This window comes from Perognathus longimembris, chromosome 11, assembly GCF_023159225.1.
Source record: "Perognathus longimembris pacificus isolate PPM17 chromosome 11, ASM2315922v1, whole genome shotgun sequence".
Lineage (NCBI taxonomy): Eukaryota > Metazoa > Chordata > Mammalia > Rodentia > Heteromyidae > Perognathus > Perognathus longimembris.
The window spans coordinates 66970189-66993101 of NC_063171.1; the positions used below are offsets into that span (position 1 = coordinate 66970189).

General features: G+C 60.9%; 1 protein-coding gene across 1 annotated transcript in view; it reads left to right on the forward strand.

Annotated features, from left to right (window-relative positions):
* Positions 1-22913, forward strand: part of Kif26b (kinesin family member 26B) — a 273177-nt gene that overhangs the window by 180693 nt on the left and 69571 nt on the right.

The following is a 22913-nucleotide window of genomic DNA, read 5'->3' on the forward strand; positions in this document are numbered from 1 at the left end:
ATGCTATCACGTTTAGCTATTTAATTATGCTCATTGAGAGCCTCCTTGTCTGTAGAGTTTGGGACACCTAATGATGATTGAGAGATCATTTGTTCTACATAAATGGTTCATCATCCCTAAACAGGCAACGGGGAGCTGAGCCCATAAGCAGCCACGATGCATGGTGGTACCTGCAAAGAGAAACGCGCAGGGGAGGCGTGAGGCACGTTAGTTACCGCTGCCCGCGAGACTTGGGTTTCAGGAGGAGGGCCGGGCCGGGTTGCCCCGGCTGGCCCGCTTGCAGGAGAAGCAGCACGGCGTGTTAGCGCTCCGCTACTGTGACGCATGCTGGGGATCGGTCAACTTAAACAGAGGAAAGGTTTATGTTGACTCTTAACTCCGTGATTGACGTTGGCCCTGTTCTTGGAGCAGTGTTGGGGTAACAGTCGTGGCAGGAGTGCATGACCCTCTGGTCAGCTGAGAGAGAGAAAGAGCGAGGGACCTGGGCTCCAGGCTCCTCCCGCCGGGCCGCACCTAGAGCCTCCACACCCCCAGCAGCACCAAGCCAAGGACCAAGCCTTCAACACCACCACCCCATGAGGAAGCCTGTGCTGCCCAGAGCCCCAGAAGCCTGGAGGACCGGGCGCGTCACCGCCTCGCTCTGGCACCACGCCCTCCACCCTGACCTTCCTTCTCCGTGTGAGCTCGTTCCTGTGACCTTCCTGAAGGGTCTTCCCATCATGTCTCACCAGAGGGAATGAGTCATCTGGCGGGCGGGACGGCACATGCCCGGCTGTAGGGTCACCTGTGCAGCTCGAGTGTGCAAACCAGGGCCCCGCAGCTCAGTCAGCCTTTCGGGTCCCACGCCACCATTCCAGTTAGACTTGAACACGAGCAGCCAGGCCCTGGTGGCTTCCGTCTGTAAACCCAGCTACTGAGGAAGCTGGATGCTGAGGATCACAGTTCAAAGCCAGCCTGCACAGGAAAATCTGTGGGATTCTTTCTCTCCCAGTTAACCACCAAAAAAAACTAGAAGTGGAGCTGTGGTTCAAGAGGCAGAGCGCCAGCCTTGAGAGGAGAAGCTCAGAGACGGAACCCAGGGTTTGAGTTCAGGCTCTAGCAGTGGCACACACACACACACACGAAACCAGCGAGCTCCTGGCAGGTATGGGTGCAGATGCCCCGGCCCAGCGTGGAGAAGGCAGGAGGGAACTCCTTGAGAGGGGCAGGAGACTTGCAGAACCCCGGGGAGTGGTCCAGGCCGGCGCCCGGGACCACCGTGGGCCGGGGGCGCCCTGCAGAGCCCCCCCCCCGCCTTCAGTGGGCAGTGCCCCGCCAGGGGCGCCTCTGGGCCTTGCTGGTTGGTGGGGCGTGCAGGGAGGGAATCCTGCACGCCCCACTCTTGTGAGAATCGGCTGCGTCTGCTCGTCCTCATCGGCTTGCTCCGGGACCACGCTCGCTTGGGGACTCCGGTCTGCTGGCTTCGTGTGCACATGCATGACTCCGCGTGTTCGTGGAGGTGTAATTAAAGACTGGCACCGTTTGGTTCTGACAGTCTGGTGTGCAGCTGCTGTGCTTAGAAAATTCCTGAACTACTGTGGGTTAATGGGAGTTGTAGCAAGTGATTCTCTGCTGGCTTTTTAGCAAAGCGCGCTCTCTCTCTCTCTCTCTCCCTCCCTCCCTCCCTCCCTCTGTTCCCTCCCACCTCCCCCTTCCTCTGTCCCCCCTCCCTCCCTCCCTGCCTGCCTGTCTGCCTCTGCCCCTCCCTGGCTGGCTGGCTCTGGAGGCAGCAGATAGCAGAGGACTGGTGCGGCTTCCTCGGAGGAGATCCGCCTGTGCGGATTGGCAGAATCCCAGGGGCTCCCGGCGTCCCCTCCATGCGGGGTCCCCAGAGGAGCTGCCATGCTGGAGCGGGGGCTGGAAACCCAGCGAAGCGGGGCGCGAGCCTTAGCCAGAGGCCGAGACCTCAGGGATGCTTCCGGGGCTCTGCTCTGGGAGCTCCCAGACCCCCATGGAGTTCAGAGCTGCCCGGCCCTCCTGCCCCTCCGCACTTCGCCGCTTCCTCCTGAGACCGTCCGGCTCCGCACGAGACGGGGGAGAGAAGCCGTTTATTAGCAGACATGAAGACAGGGGTTCCGCACTTGGGTCTTTAGCCATGATTTATCAGTGATGATGGATTGGAAAGCCGTGTAAGTAACATAGTTACATTTCTATGTACTTTTTTTTTTTACTTTAACTTTTCCATTAAATTTCCTTTTGAGAAAACAGGGTGAAATGTCTAAAGTATTGCAAAGAAGTTAGGAGGGTCCAGGTTGCAGGCATTTTCTTCTTGTGTGATTGGTTTTCAGGATACCTACAGCTCTACCGGAGAGAGACCTAAACCACAGCCCTAGAATCTACAAACATCCCTTTTAGAGACTGTGGCTGATGAGAAATTAAATGAACCAGGCTTTGAAATGGACAGTCATTGCTATAATCAAGGTTCACGCTGCGTTGCTAACATAGCCAACATTCACTTGCTTTAGAACAGAAAGATGGAATTGAAATGTACTCTGTTTGCCAAGTCATAGAACCGAAGTGAGCACGTGGCTGTTAGCGCAGGCGCCGTCGGGCTATGTAAACGTGAGATGGTATTTCTTTCGCTGAGGTCCGGTGGCAGTGATGTTCCCCATCCATCCCGGCTTCTCTTGGTGCGCACACGGCTCCCTGTTCTGGACGAGAGCCCAGCTTGCTGGCACCGGGACGGGAGAACGGGCGGCGGCCGGCCCCTGCTCCCCGAGGGCCTTCTGGGGGTGCCCAGCTAGGCTGAGATAAACATTTGGGCTCCCAAATCCTCAGGTGGGGGCGAGGGACCGGGTAACCTGAGATCGAAGTCAGCTTACTTCATAGGAGAAGAGAACATCTATCCAACAGAGCCCTAGCTGGAAAGTTTTCAATACATTTTGCCTTTTGTTTGACATGTGAGTTGAGGCTAAGGTGTAGGAAGCATAATTTTAAGATTTATTGAATTAAAAAAAATGCGATTTTCAAGGAGACTTCTAGGATCATAAATGAGCTGAAGGCACGAAAACAGGCTTTAGATTCTTGTTTTTTAATAGCCGGTTGTCACTCTTCCCTTTAGGAGCTATGATGCCCTCTGCATGGCTCGCTAATCCTGACTTGTTCAGTTCACTTGGTTTGAAGTGGTCTTCCTTTCCCTCTGTGGCAGCTCAGCCCCCGCCCTCCTGCCCGCCCCCGCCCGTCTCCTATCCCCTAACCCCTTCCTCTCCGTCTTGGAAAGATCGTGAAAGACCCCCTAAGGATTCCAGTGGGATGCACCCTGCCCAGCCCCGGACGCGGGCAGGGCTGGAAGGCAGCGCGTACCAATGCCAAGTGCGAGCTGAATGAGCTCAGCGGGCTGCGGACTGTTAAATCAGCCGTGTGAGCAGGAGGAGGAGGTCAGAGCGCACCGGCCTGCCCAAAGCGTTCCTGACTTTGTTAATTGGCCTTGAACGTCTCGTCGTGGAGGGCCGCTCCCTGAACACCTGAGGGGATCGCCCCAAGCCAAACCAAGTCCCCAAATGGGCACCTAGGGCCACGCCTTTTAGAAGACATCCTTTGTTATCAAAGTGGCCCGAGACTGAAAACACATGTTGCTGGCATCACGTGAGCCCCAGCCTCGCACGCACCACAGAGTGGCTGGATCACGGGGGACGCCTGCTCTCGGCGCTGCCTGGCTGCGGTTTCTTGTTTATCTGAACTCTGCATCTGAAAGCGATTTGGAGGGAGGCCCCCCCCCCCCCCAGGCAAAGCATGCAGGGAAAAGGAAAAGCATTAGGAAACAGTCAGAGCCGAGAGGGAAGTGCCGCCTCCCCCACCTCCAGCTCCCGGGGGCTTACCGTTGTCCCCACAAACGTGGGGGCAATCGCAGCCTTCCCGGGGCGCAGGGGGAGGTGGTTTGAGCGGAAGAGAGCAGGTGGTCCCGAAATAGAAAAGGCGGTGAGACGCGATCTTCCAGTCCCAAGCCTCCCAGCCGCCCTGCCCCTCCACCCGCCTCTCCCCGCCTCTCACAACCCCGGCCAGCCACCCACCCCTGGAACCTCGGCGGCCGCCCCGTTGAGGTGTAACGAGGAGCCCGTGCGCTGCCCGCAGGGCGTTCCTGGATGGCGGCAAGCACGGGGTTGTGTAGTGGTGAATGGGCAAATGGCACCTGCGGCCCCGTGGAGGGCGGGCCTGCCGGCATCCTGAAAACTGCTGAGCACTTGGAGGAAAATACTGGAGTCCAGGGGTGTGTGTGTGTGTGTGTGAGAGAGAGAGAGAGAGAGAGAGAGAGAGAGAGAGAGAGAGAGAGAGGAAGAAGGAGGAGGAGGGGGAGGAGGAGGAGGAGGGGGAGGAGGAGGAGAAGGAGGGGGAGGAGGGGAGGAGGAGGAGGAGGGGGATGAGGAGGGGGAGGAGGAGGAGGGGGAAGAGGGGGAGGAGGAGGAGGGGGAGGGGGAGGAAAAGGAGGAGAGGAGGGGGAAGAGAAGGAAGAGGGGAGGAGGAGGAAGAGGAGGGGGAGGAGGAGGAGGGAAAGGAAGAGGAGGAGGAGGGGGAGGGGGAGGAGGAGTAGGGGGAGGGGGAGGAAGAGGAGGAGGAGGAGGAGGAGGGGGGAGGGGAGGAAAAGGAGGGGGAGGAGGAGGAAGAGGAGGAGGGGAGTAGGAGAAGGAGGAGGAGGGGAGGAGGAGGAGGAGAGGAGTTGAGTTCCAAAGTTCGTAGATGGCTTCAGAAGCCTCTGCTGGCGGAGATGTCCGAAAGCCGCCCGTTCCCCGCAGGCCCTGCGCCTGAGCCAGGGCCGCGCCCCCGGGCCTGGGGTGAGCGCTTGGCCTCCGTCTCCGAAGCCGTGCTCCCGGGAAGGGCTGGCTTTGCCCGCCCGGGCCCGTGGCCGTGCTCGCTCACCCCGCGAGCCTTGCCCTCCAGTGGCGTCACTCGCACAGGCGTCCCGGGAGGCTGAGGAGTTGACGCCGGGCGTTCCCCAGCCCCTGCCGTGTGTGCGTGTGCGTGCGCGTGTGGTGTACGTGTGTGCGTGCATGTGTGTGCACGTGTGTGTGTGCGCGTGTGCGTGTGTGTGCGTGTGCATGTGTGTGCGTGTGTGCGCGTGTGCGTGTGCGTGTGTGTGCGTGTGCGCCGCGTGCACCGGCTGATCAGCGCGGGCAGCGTGGACCCCTTCACCGCACCGTGTCCGTGCATGACAAACAGGAGTCGAGTGTTGAGTTGATTCATGCGGAACAGCCGCTCTCGGGCTCAGATCTGTCAGCACAGGGGTTTGGAGGGGGAGGTGAAACGGGGGTTCGCGCTCCGCGGGAGCCTGGGCGGGGACCTCTGACCTCCGACCTCCGACCCCGCCGGCACCCGCCCTCCCCACCTCGCGGCAGCCCCTGAGCAGCCGCTCACCACGCTTCTTCCGAATTCCCCGTCCGGGACGTGAACCCGGAGCCCCCTTCGCGTGATCGCCAGCTCCGCGTCTCCGTCTCCGTGACACACGCCCGAGAGGGCGGCGGATAGAGGGGGAGGCCTCGGGGCTCCCCGCCGCCCGCGAAGGCGCCCCGCCACGGCTGCTTGGCGGGACGGTGAACAACCACCCGCCCCCGCCCCTCGTGGCCAGAAGGCAAGGAGACCCGAGGCCGAGCGCCTCTCCACAGCTCTCCTCTGGCGCCTTGAGCCAAGGCCCGCTCCTCCCCGTCCGCCTGCCCGCCCTCCCCTCCCTCCCCATCCTCCTGCCCTCCCTCCCTCCCCATCCTCCTGCCCTCCCTCCCCGTCCCCCTGCCCTCCCTCCCCGTCCCCCTGCCCTCCCTCCCCGTCCGCCTGCCCTCCCTCCCAGGTCCCCCTGCCCTCCCTCCCCGTCCCCCTGCCCTCCCTCCCCGTCCCCCTGCCCTCCCTCCCCGTCCGCCTGCCCTCCCTCCCGGTCCCCGCCGGCTGCCGCCTGCGTCTCTCACTGGCCCGAGGGCTGAGAGGCCGCCTGGCCGCACTCCGTGTTCCGTGTCCAGCCCGGGGCCGCTGGGCGGCGGCGTGGGCCCCGGGGCCGCGTGGGCCTCCAGCCCCCGGGTCCTGAGCGGGGGCCGAGCCGTGGCGGGCGGGCGTGAGTGGCCCCGGTGGCGGAGGCGGGCGAGCCGGCCTGGGTCTGGAGTTGGTGTGAGGGACAGTGCCCTTTCCCTGCCAGGGCCGCGATGGCTCCGATACCCCGGGTCGCCCTTTCGAGGGGAACAAAGGCGCCTGTCTGCGCGGCCTCGCGGTGGGGGCCGCTCTTTGTCGGGGAAGCGGGGCAGGGAACGCGGGCCAGACTCTCAGGTGCTGCCATCTCCAGGCAACCGAGCCCGCGTCCCAGAGCTGCAGAGCGCGGAGCCAGGGCCCCGGGAGGGGAGGAGCCGCTGGGCTTCGCTGTGCCGGGGGCGGGGGGGGGGGGGCAGGGTCCTAAGATAAGAGGCGAAGTTAAAGGAAGGAGACCCAGGGCACCAGCAGCACCTGGCTGGCTTCAGGGAGACGGGGGTCCAGGGAGGAGCAAACCCCGGGCCTGGCTTCCAGCCTGAGCTGGGGGCCCGGCTCCGCGCGCGTCTCCCGCCGTGGGGGAGCGCGGCTCTGGATGCTTCCTTGTCTGCGGAGCCCGGCCTCGGCCTGCGGCTCTGGATGCTTCCTTGTCTGCGGAGCCCGGCCCTCGGCCTTCTTGCGTTTGGAGTGTTGGGCGGCAGCGTCCGGCCCCGGCTCGGGGGAAGCACACCTCTCCTCTCTGTGGGGCCGTTCTTTTCCCCGGAGGAAATGTTTGTGGCAGAAACAAAGACAAAGCCGTATTTAGGAGGAGCTGACGGCCCCCGCGGTGGGAAGGCACCACGTGGCGTGCGTGTGCGTGTGTGTGCGTGCGTGGGAGCGTGGCCAGACCACGCGGGGATGCGTGTGGGAGTCTTGTGACGTCCAGAGCTGCCGTTTCCGGGGCTGGGGGTGCCCTGTGGTGTCCTGTCCCCCCCTCCCCCCCGCCCCCCGCATGCTCAGCCGGGGCGTCAGCTCTGATTTGGCGTTCCCTGTCTCTTGCCCTGCCGTCTGGCGCGGGGCGGGCTGAGGAGCTGAAGGGCCTCCCTCGCCTAGCGGCGCTCTAGAGGGGAATGGAGGCGTTGCACAAAACCCCAGCCCTGAGCCGTCAGCTCCTAACGATGGAAGCTCCTCGCTGGGCTAGGAAGCTGCCATCCATCCGCACATCCCCCCCCCCCCCCCCCCGAGCGGAGAGCACGAGGTCCAGCCGCCAGGCGGGCTTGAGCACTGGGACGGACCGTGGCGGCCCCCCACCCGTCAGAGAGCCCCGTGGCTTCCGGGCAACGCGCGTAGGCAAAACTTGGCCCGGCGACACTTGCGTCAGGAGAAGGGTTGAGCCTGAACCTGCGACTGAGAGCAGAAGGAATCGTTCCCCGCACTTAGCTTTTGGCAACCGCAGCGGAATCTGCAGATCTCAACGACGGGCGCATGCTGCTTTGAAACGCCAGCAAGAGCTCAATAAAAATCCAGCCAGGGGTTTAATATTCACCACCCAGGCCTGGAAGAGCTCATTAATCCGCAGGTGTTTATTGAGGCGCTACCGCGTCACGGCTCTCTGTGAAGTCCGAAGCGAGGCTGGGAGCAGCGCGCGCGAGGCACGCGTGGAGTCTGCCGCCGCGCAGGGCCGCCGCGGGCCTGGCCGCTGGCCGCGTGTCCGGACCCGGGGAAGGAAGGACCGCGCGTTGGGGGCGGCTGTGGGAGGCCGAGGAGGCGCTGGCGAGGAAGGAAGGAAGGGCGTTTTCACAGAGGAGCCGGCACAGATCTCCGCGGCAGAGCGCGGGCGCGGATGGCCTCCCCCACGGACACCCTTGTTGCGCAGTGGCCACGGCTAGCCTTCCCGGCTCAAGCCGGGCCGTTCAGGAGGGTTTCAGATCCAAGGCGCGGAAGCGTGCGTGAAGGGTGCTACTTTCCCAGCTGACTGCAGCCGCGAAGCTGGTGGGATGGGGTGGAAGAACCGCTCCGCTCCCGTCCTCACAGTCGGGTTCTGTGGCCGAGGGGACGGCTCGCCGTCAGTGACTTCAGAACTCAGGATACCCCTACATCCCAAGACGGGGCCAGGGTAGCCATCCCTGCCAACGCCTGCTCGCAAACGAAGAACAGGAGCACCGCGTCCCAACCACCCGAGACCACCTGAGAAGCCAGAAGCCATCCGTCCATCCTTGGGAGCCTGCGGCGTAAAGAGCCCCGGGATTTGGCAGCGCCACTCGGGGAAGTCGCGGTAAACTCGTCCTGACGGCGTTCCAGGCACCCATCGCGTTAGCACGCCACACCGAGAGACTCGCGGCGGTGGGAAGAGATAGCAAACGCTCCTCCTGACACGCCGGGAAGCGGGCGGCGCGGTGGAAGACGCCCTTCGCCGTCAGCGGGGCGCCAGCGGCAGCCTGGGGCTTCGGGCGCCCTGTTGCTGGTCCGCCCTTGGAAGGGCAGCGTGCCGGGTCTGGGAGCTCTGGGGAGAGTGTGCGGAACGAGGAGCGGGGCCGCGCGGCCTCTGCCGCGTGCATCCTGCGATCCTCACCAACACGGGGGGGCGGGAAGCCCTCGCGAGCCCGTCGCCGGGCGTGCGGACGGAGACACCGGCTCGCCCGGCGCGAGCTCGCCCAGCCTTGAGAAGCAGTGTGAGTCGCAGCCAGAAAGAAAAAGAGATGTGTGACGTTACCCGAGCAGCACAATAAAAAAGCGAGCTAATGCACTTCAAAATACGAAACGTGGTTATTTCCAAATCGATGACCTGGCCTGGGATAGGTCATCTACTGTATTAACTCAGTGAAGGGAAGTGAAGGGCTTGACCCCCCTGTGCTTTTATTCTGGGGCCATTCAGACTAGCTTAGAACCAAATTGCTGACCTCTTGCTACAACTTGGTAGCCTAGTAAAAATGTATTGTTCGGGTATACGGGCATAATCAACTTCTTCCCTCTGGAGAGTCTAACTTGGAGGAGCACCCGTGTTTTATGAAGTTCTGGCGCCTGTGCACGTCGGCGGCTGCTGAAGGCGTCTCTCCCGCGCTGGCGCCGCGGCAGCCCCGGGGGGAGCCGAGGACGCGGACGCGGAGCCCTCTGACGATCGGGCAGCACGCCGGGGCGACGCATCCTTCGAATCCGAAACAGAAGGGCGAGGACCCCAGTCCTCCAATCAAACCCCTCTTGGAATTGACTTTTCAAAGCACGAGTCCATAGCCTTGGGCTCAACGTGAGAAAGCGCAGGGGGGAATCCTTCCCCAGAGGCTTGGCAGGAAGGGCGTGGGACGCAGGTGAGTCGCGGCAGCTTCACGGCCGCAGCGTGTGTCACGCACGCCCAGTGTGAGCCGAGCGTCCGCTGGGTCCCACACGGCACCCTCGGCCCGCGCCCTCCGGAGCTGTCGTGGGAACAGGCAGGACCGGCACACCGCCTCTGACCATTGGGTCCCCCCACCCCCACCCCACGGTGAATGTGAGACCCGAGAGGCAGAGAGGCAGCGATCTGGGAACTCTCCACAGATGGACGGCGCCTCCGTTTGGAAAACACAAGAAACCAGTTTTATTTCATCCGCCCCTCCCCCCCCCCCCCCCCCCCCCCCGCTGCAGAGTAAAAGCAGCCACCTTCCCCGCAGATGACACCGCGCCCGTCCGCGTCACGTGCAGGCGAGTGTTGGGAAGAACCCAAACGCACCCCGGGGCCCGGCCCCGCCCGGCCGAGGCTCCACCTCCACGCGGGCCGGCGTGCGCAGCCGCGTGGGCGCAGGGCCGCCCAGCCCTCGGCACGAGCGGCCGGGAAGACGCTCGGCCACGCTTCAAGTCTGCTGCCGTGACAGATTTGGGGCCAACTGTGTTTTCCCATCCATCTGTCCATCCGCCCGTCCATCTGTACTTGTGTAGTGCTCACCGCGGTCCGGGAAACAGGAAAATGCATTTGCACAAGCGTGGAAAACATAGGCGGCCCTCGAGCGCCGGGAGCTTTCGGTCCCGTGAGGCAGACGCGCGCGCGCCCCCCGGTGGGCCACGGAGGCGCGGGCCGGGGGCACGCGGGTGTGAGTCAGGTGACCAGCACAGGCAGCCCCCGCCGGTGCACTGCAGGAAGCAGTGCTGTCTGCACGCACGCGGTTGACGTTGTGGGGCGTCTGTGCTGGTTTGCGTCGCGTTGGACTTGGTTGTGGCCCGCGCGTTGGTTTTGCACGCTCGCTCTCTGGTGTGTTGATTTTGCACGCTCGTTCTCTGGTGTGGCACGCAGTCTTGGGTGGTTGACAGTGGTCTTGTCCCCGGCCACCGCCAGAGAAGCAGTAAGCCAGCGCCCCGGCGCACCGTCTGCAGACACAGGCCCGACGCGGAGCCCGGCTCAAATTCAGACATGCCCTTTTCTGACCGTTCTCCATGATAAAGACCTTCCCGGCCAGCAGACAGGACAAGCAAAGCTCAGAGTCAACAGGTCTGGGACCAAAACCAACACCCACATCAGCTCCGGAGCCAGTGGCGGGGTGGGGGTGGGGCGCCCTGATAGGAATCCAGAGTTCAGCAGGCACCTCTGAGCCGTTCCTGTTTCTAGAAGCTTTAAGAAAGGCCTCCCTGAGCAAATACAGGATGCAGTGCACAGATGCATACATTTATATGTATGTATGCATATATGACTAGCTATGATTACATATACTCAGTCCCTATAGAATAAGATGGTAGGTAAATGCATAAATAACAAGTTGAGAGACCTTTAACTTTTCTTAGCTCTAGAAGTGGGTTGTGTGTTTTTATACTAACTTCTGTTCACAGAACAGAGCCATACCACACCTTCATATTTAGCACATGCTACTTGGTAAAGGCCTAACATTCCAATACCTTATCTCTTAGAAATAAAATACGCAAGCCTGAAAGAAGAGCCTCTGACTTGAATAGTGATCAGTGAGTTAAGACTTAATTCATAAGAGCTCAAAAGTTCAGGAAGTAGAAAGGAACCATTTGGAAAGAAAAGGGAGCAGCGGGTAGGCTTACGGGAGCGGCTGAGAGAGAGAGAGCGATGGGCAGGGAAGAAGACCGAGGCACGCTGTGTCCATGTATGGAATGACGGGGAGCCCGGCACGGAGGCTCATGCCCGTAATCCCAGAGACTCAGCAGGCAAGACTGGGAGCATCGAGGTTCGAGGCTAGCCTGTGCAAACAATTCTTGAGACCTCCCCATCTCAATCATCGAAAGAGCTGGCGTGGTGGCGTGGGTCTGCCATCCTAGCCGTGCCGGAAGCCGGGAGAATCACGGTCCGGGCTGGCCTTGGCCTAAAGTAGAGACCTTACCTGAAACTCAACGAAAGCAAAGAGGGGCTGGGAACGTGGCTGAAGGGGCAGAGGAGTTCCTGCCGGCAAATGCAAAGCCCCGAATCTAAACACCAAAACTGTAAAACAACAACAAAAAAAAGTCATAGTAAAAGCCATTAGAAATGTGCAAGCAGTCTGCAGGAGCATATGTGTTTTGCACAAGTGGGACTCCACACAAGATGTTGATTGATTGATTGTTTGATTGCTTACATATCATTAATTACATTCTGCCCGGTTGTACATGAGTGTTGTTTTTTTTTTTTCCACACAACCCATTTCTACGAGCTCTGTCGGCACATCAACGCAGTTTTCTTCACAGTCATATCAGGCCTGGTGGTCTCATTCTCAGACAAGGATTCAGTGTCCCCCAATCATAGGTGTAATGACCTGGGGGCCGGGGACTCACGCCTGGAATCGTAGCTACTCGGAGGCCGAGATCAAGAGGACTGTTGTTTGAGGTCAGCCCTGGCAGGAAGCTCGGGAAGCTGGCTGGGTGCCTGGCCCGCCCGCGCCCTCCGTGCGTGGTGGAGGCTGAGACTGGGGGTCCACGGCCCCCCCGCCCCCGGCCAGCGGGGCAGGGAAGCCTTCCGGACCGTCCCGGCGGGAAGAGGGGGGCGTGGCGGTCCCCGGCCTGCCATTCCCCCACGTGGGGGGAAGCGGACACCGGGCAGGCCGTGGCGTGCGTGCGTGTCCAGGTGGGAAGTGAGACCTGGCTAGCTCACAACCCCCCAGCGGGCAGCGGGGCGGGGGCGGGGCGGCGGGGCTCCGGAGCCGATGCCCGCCTCGCGGACGCCGAGTGCTAACCCCCGCACTTCCAAAAAGCCGTCGTGAACACGTTGGTGAAGTCGGGATGGCTCTCTCCACTTGAAGGGCTGCAGTTGCGCTTCAAACTCTGAAGCAAAAGGAGTCATTTCACTGGTAATTAGGAATACCCACGGTATAAGGAAGTTCGAGCGTCGTAAGTTTTAATCTACCCATCGGTGTTTGCTAAAGCAAACACATTAACCGTGTGGTTTAGCGGGGCCCAGATTTCCTTATGGAAATTAACCAGGGAATTTGAAATAAAGCTGCGTTTCACTTTGATAAGGTCTATTTCCTGTCCACTATTTCACAATCCTGCCCCTCACCGTCACATGGAGCCATTCGGTGATTCTTTACAGAAGTGCTGATTATATAACTGCTCTTCAGGACAGAAAGGTCGCGAGGGGGAACAGAGTGAAAACCCGAGTTAGAAAAGCGGCGAGCAGCCTTCCACTGCTTTCCATTCCCCCTTTCCATTCCTAACCTCGCTCTCTAGTCCTGCTGGCCCTACCCCTATTTCACGTGTGTGCGCACACACACACGCACACACGCGAGTCTGCGGGCTGATGGCAAACAGCCCAGCCTCGTGGTCCTCCATATACAAAACCACATCACGGAGCACACAGTAGGCATGTCGCTGGCTTTGGTCCTCCATATACAAAACCACATCACGGAGCGCACAGTAGGCATGTCGCCGGCTTTGGTCCTCCATATACAAAACCACATCATGGAGCACACAGTAGGCATGTCGCCGGCTTTGATGGCCACGATCACCATCCGTACATTCCGCCCTCCCGACCTCTTTTTACTTTAGAATAAGCTGTCCTCTCCACCCCCTGCTCCACGGAGGGAGACCGCGCTGTTCCTTATCGCGAAGCAGAGCCGCTCCTTCCCCTTGCCCCAGAGCCCCGCGTCGGACGCACTTGCTGCGGTGTGACTTCACTGCGTGTGCAGCCGCTGTGTGAGCCCCCTTCGCAAGTGCCCGTCCACACCTAGGGAGGGGGAGAGGGGCTGGGGAGTTCCGCCTCTCAGCCTCTAGAGGGGCTGCAGAAGTGCCAGCCATCTAAACGACTGTCTGGAATCTGGGGCTGCCCGGGCCCGCGGCTGGCAGGGGCAGATTCTCACCGCCTTGGTGTCTGGTCCATACTCTTGCAAAACTGACATCTGTGTGGGCCATTTTCCTTTGAAATAACTTAATGATGTCTTCAGATTTCAACTACAGTAAACGCTGTTGGTATTGGAAGGGGAAAGAGAAATTACTTGCGTTAGCAAATGAAACTGTTACATTCAAATTTAATTAACCAGAAGCCCCCAAACCGCAGAGCCTGTCACCCGGCATGGACAATTAATTAGTTTTGCTCTGTGAGAGCTACAGGTGTTGGGCAAGGAGTCACACAGTAAAGGCTGGATTTCTTTTTTTCCTCTGCACACACTGCCCAGTTCTAACTATCACACCTCGGCGGCAACTTCCTGCTTTTAGGCAACACATTATGCCGAAAGCACGTCATTTCATGTTCGTTTTTTATTTTGCATGATTGAAACACAGGATGAATAAGAATAAAGCATGATTCCTTCCAGAATAAAGGCATGGAAAGTGCGCAATCTGCGCTTTGGTTACTTGTGCTTCTCAAGTTAGCTTTCTGCCACACAGAGAATGAAGGTGCATCTGTCGGGACACTGGGGGTGGAGGCACGTGTGCATGTGTGTGCACGCTCGGGCCTGGGGTTTGGAGTAAAGTGCCGCGCTAGCGAGGCAGGTGCCCGGCGCCTGGGCTCTGCCGCCAGCCGTTTGCCCTGGCTGGTTTTGAGGTCGGGTCTTGCTTTTCCCTGTTTTGCCCTGGCTGGTTTTGAGGTCGGGTCTTGCTTTTCCCTTCTTTGCCCTGGCTGGTTTTGAGGTCGGGTCTTGCTTTTCCCTGGCTCAGCCCGTACCCTCCTCGTTATGCTTCCTCCCACAACCGGCACGACGGCCGCGCACCCCCACACCCCGATGGCCTCTCCTGAGGTGATTTCTAGTGCGTCCTACCGCAGTTCTCCCGACGTTCCGGCACAGCGGGGCTGGCGGGCCGGGGCCGGCACCCCGGCATTGAACAGGTGACCTGTTGGTTGTAGATCCCGGAGTTTCTTCCTATTTACATCGCATCAGCATACGTAGAAGTGATGTAACCAGACTCCCGGCCGCGGGCGGCAGGACGCCGTGAAGACAGTACTGGAGTGATCAGACTCTTGAAAGCAGGCTTTCTGGAATGTGCTGAGTCTTTAAGGAGTGTTAGTTTTAGCCAGACAGTCCTGTGGTGTAGAGGTGGCGTATTTTGGGGTGCGTTTTTCTCAGCAGCCGGCCAGGCCGTGGCGTCTCACGGGGCCCGGGCGGCGCTGGCCTGGGAGGCGCTGGCGAGGGCTCATCTCTCCCCGGGCGGACCTGCCAGCTCTCGGCGGCGCCCGTGTAGGAAAGATGGCGGCAGTGCCAGTCGCCTCCCCGCGCCTGGCTCTGGGGATGGGTTTCTCAGTTGCTTTTCGTGTGCACGAGTCTGGCGTGGACAGTTTCTATCACGTACGCTCCGCGCCGGGGTGCACAGGTGTCCCCCGGGGGAGGTAGGCAGCTCAGCGGGGAGGGCTGCGGGCCCGGGGTGGGGGAGCCGTTGGAGGAGGGCTGAGGTGGGGGGAGACGAGACACGGGAACTGCGAAGCTCTGATCAGGAGGCCCAGCCGCAGCCTGGGACATGAGCATGGTCAGCATCGGCCACAAGAGGGGGGAGTTGCCGGGGCTGGGTGAGTCGTGGGGTACCCTGGCGCCCGGTCACCGGGCAGACCGTAGGAAGGACCGGGAGGAACCACGGTGCACAGACAGAAGCCGCCGGTCACCATCTAACGGGAGAGAGGAGGCTTATGGCGCGCTCAAGTTCCCTCGATGCGTCTACTCCACGCCCGCTCGCCAGGCGGTTCTGACGGTGTCACTCCCCGCGTCTTTAGACGGTGGGGTGCTGTGGCTGAACTCGAGAAGATGGCTGAGGCTCGAAGCCAGTGTGTGGCCCCGAGCAGGCCTTGTCCCCGTTCAGCAGTGCCCCCCAAGCCCCCACCGACCTTGCTGTCTCATGAAACACTTCCTGCGCCCTCAGGGCGTGGTCGGTCTCCACCCGAGGAGCGTGGGTCAAGCCTCGCGCCTGGCTTCCGCTTGGGCAAGGAATCAGCGGAGGAACCGATCCTTCTCCTCTCGCTCTCTGTGCCTTCGGCCACATTTCCACCTGGCCACGACCCAGTGGAGACACAGGTGGATTAACAACGGCAGTGGTTCTCCAGTGCCGGGTTTTATGCCCCTGGTTGCCCTGCCGGGACGCGGCTCAGAGGGGCGCTGGGCTCCGGCCCGGCGAGAGCCTCCTGGGCGGCCGGCGGTGCCTTGGCGTGTGCCGTCCCCGGGCTGCTCCCAGCTCCCCCCCTCGGGAACGCTTGGGGCGCCGATTCCTCCCATCTGTGCAATCCGGGAGTCCACTGCTGAGGACAGAGCGAGTGAGCGTCCCCAAGACACCCTGAACCGCACGTACAGCCTGAGGACCGCGTGCGTGGTCAGGTCATAAGTGTCGATTGCTGGATCGCGTTCCCAGGAGCACGGAGATGACTTCTGAGCCGTTCCCGGCCCCCGCCCCGTGTGTGTGGCGGAAGGCACGGGCTGGGGTGGTGTTTGTACGTCGCAGCGCTGCGTGGTGGTTGTGGCATGGCTGTTGTGGTGGTGTGGTTGTGGCGTGGCTGGTGGTGGTGTGGTGGTTCTGGTGTAGCTGTTGTGGTGTGGTTGTGGCGTGGCTGTTGTGGTGGTGTGGTTGTGGTGTGGCTGTTGTGGTGGTGTGGTTGTGGCGTGGCTGTTGTGGTGGCGTGGCTGTTGTGGTGTGGTGGCTGTTGCGTGGTTGTTGTGGTGGTGTGGTTGTGGCGTGGCTGGTGGTGGTGTGGTTGTGGTGTGGTTGTTGTGGTGGTGTGGTTGTAGCGTGGCTGTTGTGGTGTGGTTGTGGTGTGGTTGTTGTGGTGGTGTGGTTGTAGCGTGGCTGTTGTGGTGGTGTGGTTGTAGCGTGGCTGGTGTGGTGGTGTGGTTGTGGCATGGCTGTTGTGGTGGTGTGGTTGTGCTGTTGCGTGGCTGTTGTGGTGGTGTGGTTGTGGCGTGGCTGGTGGTGGTGTGGTTGTGGCTATGCAACACTCCAGGTTGTAGGAATGGAGAAGCTCTTTTCAAGTAATCTACCTTTCCCATCCTAATTCTGGCCCTGACCTAACTCGCTCAACAAGACATTTCCCCCTGTGATATGGAGCTGTGTTGCTAAGCAACTAGATCCGTAATTGGTAAAATGCTTATATATGATTTGATTTGAGTTACACACAAAAATATGTAACTGGATTTTTCCCCTCTTCATTATTAGACAAATGATTTTCATTTGGTTTTATTTTGCCCAAGTAAAATAAAATAACTGCTTTCATTTGTCAGAGTGCACAATAACATGGTGTTGTGCAAAGACCCTGGTGTGGCAGACAGAAGACACGAATCCCGCCGCTGGGCACGCCGCTGCCCCTTCTCTGGCTGTGGGTAGTCAGACAGCTGCTGAGCCTCCATCTTTCTCCTACGTCAGTAATTTCCAGGACAGATACCCGTTCTGCGCGCTTCCCAGGTTCATGGAAAGGATGGATGGGATGATGGGTACAAAACATCTTAAAAATAAAGCACTCCAAGGTCAGAGCCTCGTCTCCAGCGCCGGGCTACTTAACCTTGAACTTGGCGTTGATGGAACTCAGAGGGGGCGGGCTGGGGAGGAGGGCGTACGTTCACACTCGTTCTTCAGCAGAGGAGAGCCACAGGCAGGTCGAGGAGCTCGAGGGGGGGGGGTCGAACACGGCGTTCCGAGTCTCCACGCAGAAGCAGAGGCCTCACTGCAAAGCAGACCCCGGTGCCCAGTGACCGGAAGACTGGGGTGGATGAAAGATTCCCCGTCACAGATGACCGTGCCCGCCCCGGGGGCGGACGGGTCCTTGGGAGGAGAAGACACCCGCCTGGCTCCCTCCGAGGGCTTGCACTGGGGGTGCACAGGGGTCCCCTGTGAAAACCAACCCAGCTCTACGTTTCCACAGCGCGTCTGGGTGGTGTGTTCTACTGCAGTGTTGTTTGAGGGGGTGGCCAGCCTTGCTTTGCCTCCTGGCAGTAAGCGTTGTATTTGAAGTCGCGTCAGGAATCGCCTTCCCGCGCTAATGAAAGGAATCATTTACATAAAAATCAGAAAAACTCCCAGACCCGCAAGCTTTCTCCGTCTCCTGGGACCAGGAAGTGGCCGATTAGAAAATGGGGACACGAAGAAGGGGAGGGGGTGCCCGTCTCCCCATCCGTCGAGGGTCCACCGGGGAGGGTCCACCGCGACTGCCACGTTCCCGGCCGTGCCTGCGGGGTACTTTCAACTAGGCCTTGTTCCAAGGGGGGGGGCAGCCTGGCGCCTGCCACCTCGCGGAACCCCGGCTCTTGTCACCGCGTCTCCGTACGTAGAATCTCTTTATAACCTTCTCCCTCCCCCCTCCCGGGCGTGGGTGTCCCGGGCATGGCCACGGCCTGTCCCGCCATTGCTCGCTAGCAGAGCGGCTCGGTCCTCAGTGCTCGGGGCCGTTCCCAGCAGCCCGGGGCAGCCATGCAGAGGGCTGGAAGATTCTCACTCGCCTCCTGCCCCGGCTCACGGTCTGGGTGGGGCCGAGGAGTCCTTGAATGACCTTTAATCTTCACGCACGTTCCGCTCACCCTGCGCGGCCCCCGCCCGCCCCTCAGGCAGGCGAGAGCCAGCAGCTCCCCGAGTGTGCCGTGGTGGCGGAATCGAATCTTCGCAGTGACCGCGCGGAGTGTCTCCCGCCTGACCCCCGGGGCAGCGCTGTTCTCCACAAAGCCGGCCGCTCTCCAGACGAGGTGCAGTGAACGTTGTCATCATTCCTGGACTCCAGGGCGGTTCTCAGGGGACGCGCTGGGGACGAGGGACTCCCCCTCCAATTCTCCACAGCCCGCCCCCCCCAGGACTCGCGCACGGCGTCCTAGTTACGCCGGAGGCCGAGCGCTGGGCATCGAGGTTCAGAACCGGCCTGAGCCGGAGAGTCGGCGTCTCTTACCCCCACTTCACCCTCAGAAATCCAGAAGTGGAGGCGTGGCACGAGTGGCGGAACACCCACCACGAGCAAAAAGTCCAAGCGAGACGCGTGAGGTGCGCACACACGCACGCGCACCCACGCACACCCACTGGAAATCCAGGGTGGTGTGGTGTTTGGCAAATAGTCTGTCCCACAAGGCAGGAAGGAACAAGGGACCTCGCACGAACCCTCTGCCCTCCAGGGGATGCAATCTAAGGCTTCCCCCGCCTGCACCACCTCAGCCCAGTCACGTCGTCCGCGTCTCGGCTTGTCGGGAGCCCGGCTGCAGCCCTGGGGAGGGAAGCCAGGGTCTCATGCGTGCGGCCGCGCGAGCCGGGTCCTTGAACCCCTTCACTTGCCAGTGAGAAGGCGAGCTTCCCGCGCGAGGGTCCTCGAGTCTCCGCCGCCGCGGGGCCGCGGCGGGGCCCTGGGCACACGGTGGGAGACCGCTCCGCTCTGGGCGGTGCGGAGCAGAGGGACGGGAAGGACGAGCCCGGAGCGGAACCCGCACCGCCGGGCGGACGTCCGCCCAACGCCGCGCCTGCCCGGTGCCCTCCTGGCCTCGCGGCGTGGCCGCTCCACGGCGCTCAGTGAATACTCATCTCCTCCCGCGGAGGGGACCACCTTCTCCCCTTGGAACGAGGCGCAGGGCTGGCCTCGCTCCCACCGCGCCCCGTCTTGCTGCCATCCCCCCCCCCCCTGGGGGCTCCCCGCCCACCCCTGCGCGCTCCCGTTCCCCGTGGCGCAGGCTCCTGACCCTGGCGGGCCTCCGGCGCCGCCTCCTCCTCGTCTGCTGAGGTTGGGTTTCGTTACCTAAGCGGAGCCCTGTTGAAAGGTAGTGAGGTTGAATGCGGCATCCAGGCCTAAACTCCGCCTTACCTCCGCCCCTTGTCGCAGCACCAAAGCACCCTTTGCTCGTGGGTGCTAGGAAAATGGAGGGGAAGGAAAGGAAACAGGCTGCACCGGGTCTTCCACGGGCAAGGACTGCGCATTGAAGAACGGCGGGGGCACGGCTTTCCCACGGGCTCAGAGGTTGTGCGGGGCGGGGCGGGGGGGGGCTGGAGCTGGGATTCTATGGGGTCTGAGCAAGGAGACAGGTTAGGGAAGGGCTGTTAGGGCTGGGAGGCAGGGGCCTGCGGGCCGACCCACAGGGGTGTCGATGGCCGGGCTCAGGTTGGAGGGCCCTGTCTGTGTGTCAGGCACGCCTGCGCATACCTGGGGTTTTGCCCCATGTCCTTAGGCACCTGGGGGCAATAGGGTGGGGGCCAGTCCTCCATATCCCACCCTTAGATGCCTAAGAAGATGGGGCCCCGAGGGAGGGAAGCCCTTCGTGTAGGGTCTTTGGATAGATGAAATGGTTGCGCGGGGAGAGGAGACAGGCAATGTTGACAGGGAAGTTCTTTGTCCCGTCCTGTTGAGGATCTATCGTCTGGACCGTCCTGGTTGGGATTTGTGGTGCACACTGTCCCGTTGGGGGTTTTAGGGCGGTGCCGGCGGTCCTGCGTTTCGGATGAGGTCAAGGGAGAGGTTTTCCTGAGAACCAGGGGGTCCTGGGGGAGGACGGTCAGCGGGCCCCAGGAGCAACGTGGGGTTATGAGAACAAAGCAGATTCCCATCAGCGGGATCAAGTATCTTTCATGCTGAGATTTGAACCTGAGGCCTCTTGCTTGCTACGCAGGCCCTCTACTGCGAGCCACACCTCCAGGGCTTTTTGCACCGGGTTTTGCTGTCCATTTATTTTTAAAATTTATTGCCAAAGTGATGTACAGAGGGGTTACAATTCCAAACATAAGCACCAGTTTTATGTGTCTGTGTGTGTGTGTGTGTGTGTGTCTGTGTGTGTCCATATCTGTTTGTGTGTGCGCGCTAGTCCTAGGGCTGGGACTCAGGGTCAGGACAACTATTCCTGAGCTGTTGTCCTCAAGACTAGTGCTTTAGCACTTTGAGCCACAGCATCATTTCTAGCTTTTTAGTAGTTAATTGGAGATATGAATGTCACAGATTTTCTTGCCCAGGCTGGCTTTGAACCACAATCCTCAGAGCTCAGCCTCCTGACTAGCTAGGATTACAGGTGTGAGCCACCGATGCCCAGCTCGACCCATCATTTGTTTGTGTTTGAGACAGGGTCTCGCTTTCTCAGGCTCATGGGGACCACGGTCCCCCTATTTTTTGCTCCTTGTCATAACTAGGATGACAGCTTCTTCTGTTGAGATGAAGTTTCATAAGCTTCTCTGCTCGGGCTGGCCTAGAACCACCATCCTCCAGATCTCAGTCTCCTGTGTAGCTGAGGATGGTGGCCCCCCACCACGACATCCATCTGTGGGTTCAGAAAGGGGCTGCGACTTTTCTGTTGGCCTCAAGCCCTGATCTTACAATTCCCAGCCTCACAGCAGTGAGGATTACAAGCATGGGCCTCCGGCTGCTGGGCTCAACGCCGCCACCGTGTCACATGCTCGTTCTCCTCGGAAAGTCTAGTAGGTAGGACCTTAGCTGTGACGAAATTGAATCTTAAAAACGAGTAAAAACGATCCTCGTGACATCAGTGCATGCCACCTGTGTAACTCGCCGAGCACTGCCCGCTGGATGCATGGAGGAGCTGTTCCAAGGCAGAGCCGACCCGAGCGCCTCTGCACCCCCCCTCCGGACACCTGCCGTGGTGAGGGGCGTGGGGTTGCGGTTCCCCGTGAACGCCGAGCCTCCCTTGCTTCCCCGTGGTTCCGTGTGTCCCGTGAGGAGAGGAGCCATAGCCGGGACCCCACAACGTCCTCCACGGAGGGGCCGCGGCTCTGACACAGAGCGCATGCAGGTCAGGGCCAGGACCGTGAGTTTAGAGAGGGCGGGCGGGGAGGCTCAGCAGACACCAAGTGGACTCGTGGAAGAAACACTTGGATACATGGATAAAAGGGTTCCGGGGCGAGCACTTCGCTGGCCACGAAACCCAGGAGTCCCCGCGCAAGCAGAAAACCCAGAGACAGCATCTAGAAGGGAGGAATGGGCAGAAGAGGAGGAGTGGGGGAAGGACACGGCACAGGAGCGCGCCACGTTCTGGAAGCAGAGGGGAGAGCGGGTGGCGCATTGGAAGCAGCGGTCAGGGTGGGCTGGGATCCAGGACGGGTGACCATCTGTGGTCATCAGAGCCCCGGCGGGAGCGGTTGTGGGGTGCGTTCAGGGAGATGGCTGGTTGCAGTTGGCTTACGGAGGAGTGGAAGGGAGGAGCAGTGTCACTTCCTGCTGTGAGCCTCCCAGGAAGCACCGCACTGGGGAGAAGCAAGGATGGACTCATATTTTATTTCTGAAGATGCATAAAGCCACAGGTTAAGTTCTGTGTGGAGGGACCGGCAGAGAATGTAGGTGTGATACTGTTTCAGAGTGTGGTGGACTGTCGTCCTGTAGACAGTGCGAGTGTGATACTGTCGGGGTGTGTGGTGGACTCTCCTGTAGACAGTGCGAGTGTGATACTGTTGGGGTGTGTGGTGGACTCTCCTGTAGACAGTGCGAGTGTGATACTGTCGGGGTGTGTGGTGGACTCTCCTGTAGACAGTGTGAGTGTGATACTGTTGGGGTGTGTGGTGGACTCTCCTGTAGACAGTGCGAGTGTGATACTGTCGGGGTGTGTGGTGAACTGTCGTCCTGTAGACAGTGTGAGTGTGATACTGTCGGGGTGAGTAGTGCCATGTTTTCCCGTGGAGAGCAGGAGAGTGTGACACTCAAGGGGTGCATGTTGTACTGTCGTCCTGTAGACAGTGCGAGTGCGGTACTGTCGGGGTGCGTGTTGTACTGTCATCTGGCGTGTGGCTCTGATGGCAGGGCCCCTGCTCCCCTCGTCTGCAGGAGTGTGTTGGGTGCTTGTGGAGGAACGGGAGGCAGAGACCAGAGCAGGAAGCAGCCACCAGGCAGAGCTGTCCGTTGCCCCCCGGGGGCTGCAGCCGTTGTGCTCAGGAGTCCCCGGGACGAGGCCCTTTCTGCGTGCCAGCTGGGCCTCCTCTTCTTGCCTGGCTTGGCAGTGGGAGGGAGAAGGGAGCAGGGCGCGGTGTCGGGTGTGAGCGGCTCACGTGGCCAGGGGCTCTCTAAGGAGAAGGCGGTCACTGAAATCCCCCTCAGCCTGCACTTTGGAGGGGAACACAGTGCTTCCCGTTCTGTGGCTGCACAGATGAGGCCCCGTGGGTGGGGCAGTCCCCGCAGGCCTCCTCTCCTGCCTCCCATAGGTGTGGCCCCTGGGTTGGGGACCCTCGGTCTCCTATTCTGCCTGGACCCCATTTCACTGTGTCGGCAACGCCTTTGAGTGTTGCAGCCGAGGGAGTCTGAGCCGCAGTGGTGGGGCGCGGGGTGCACGCACACACGGCAGCGTGGCAGCCGGGGTTGATCAAGAGCGTGGTGGGGTTCACAGTGAAACCCAGGCCTCCCCACCCCGAGGAGGGCGGGCCCCAGGGACACGAGACGGCTTCCCTCCCGTCCCCGGGGGCCTGTGACGTGACCGTGAGGATTGGATCCGCAGAGCAGAGCAGCTGGGCGTTGAACATTTGATCACGAAACGGGACGTCCTAGAACAAGAGCACCGTGGGACACCAGGATGGGCCCCGTGTGAACGCGCAGGGCGGGTGACACGCATGCGCGTCCCCCCCGCATCCCCTTCTCCCCCCCCCCCCCGCACCCTCGGCTTCTCCAGGGCGGCAGCAGCATGTTCTAGGAGAAAGTTCTAGAT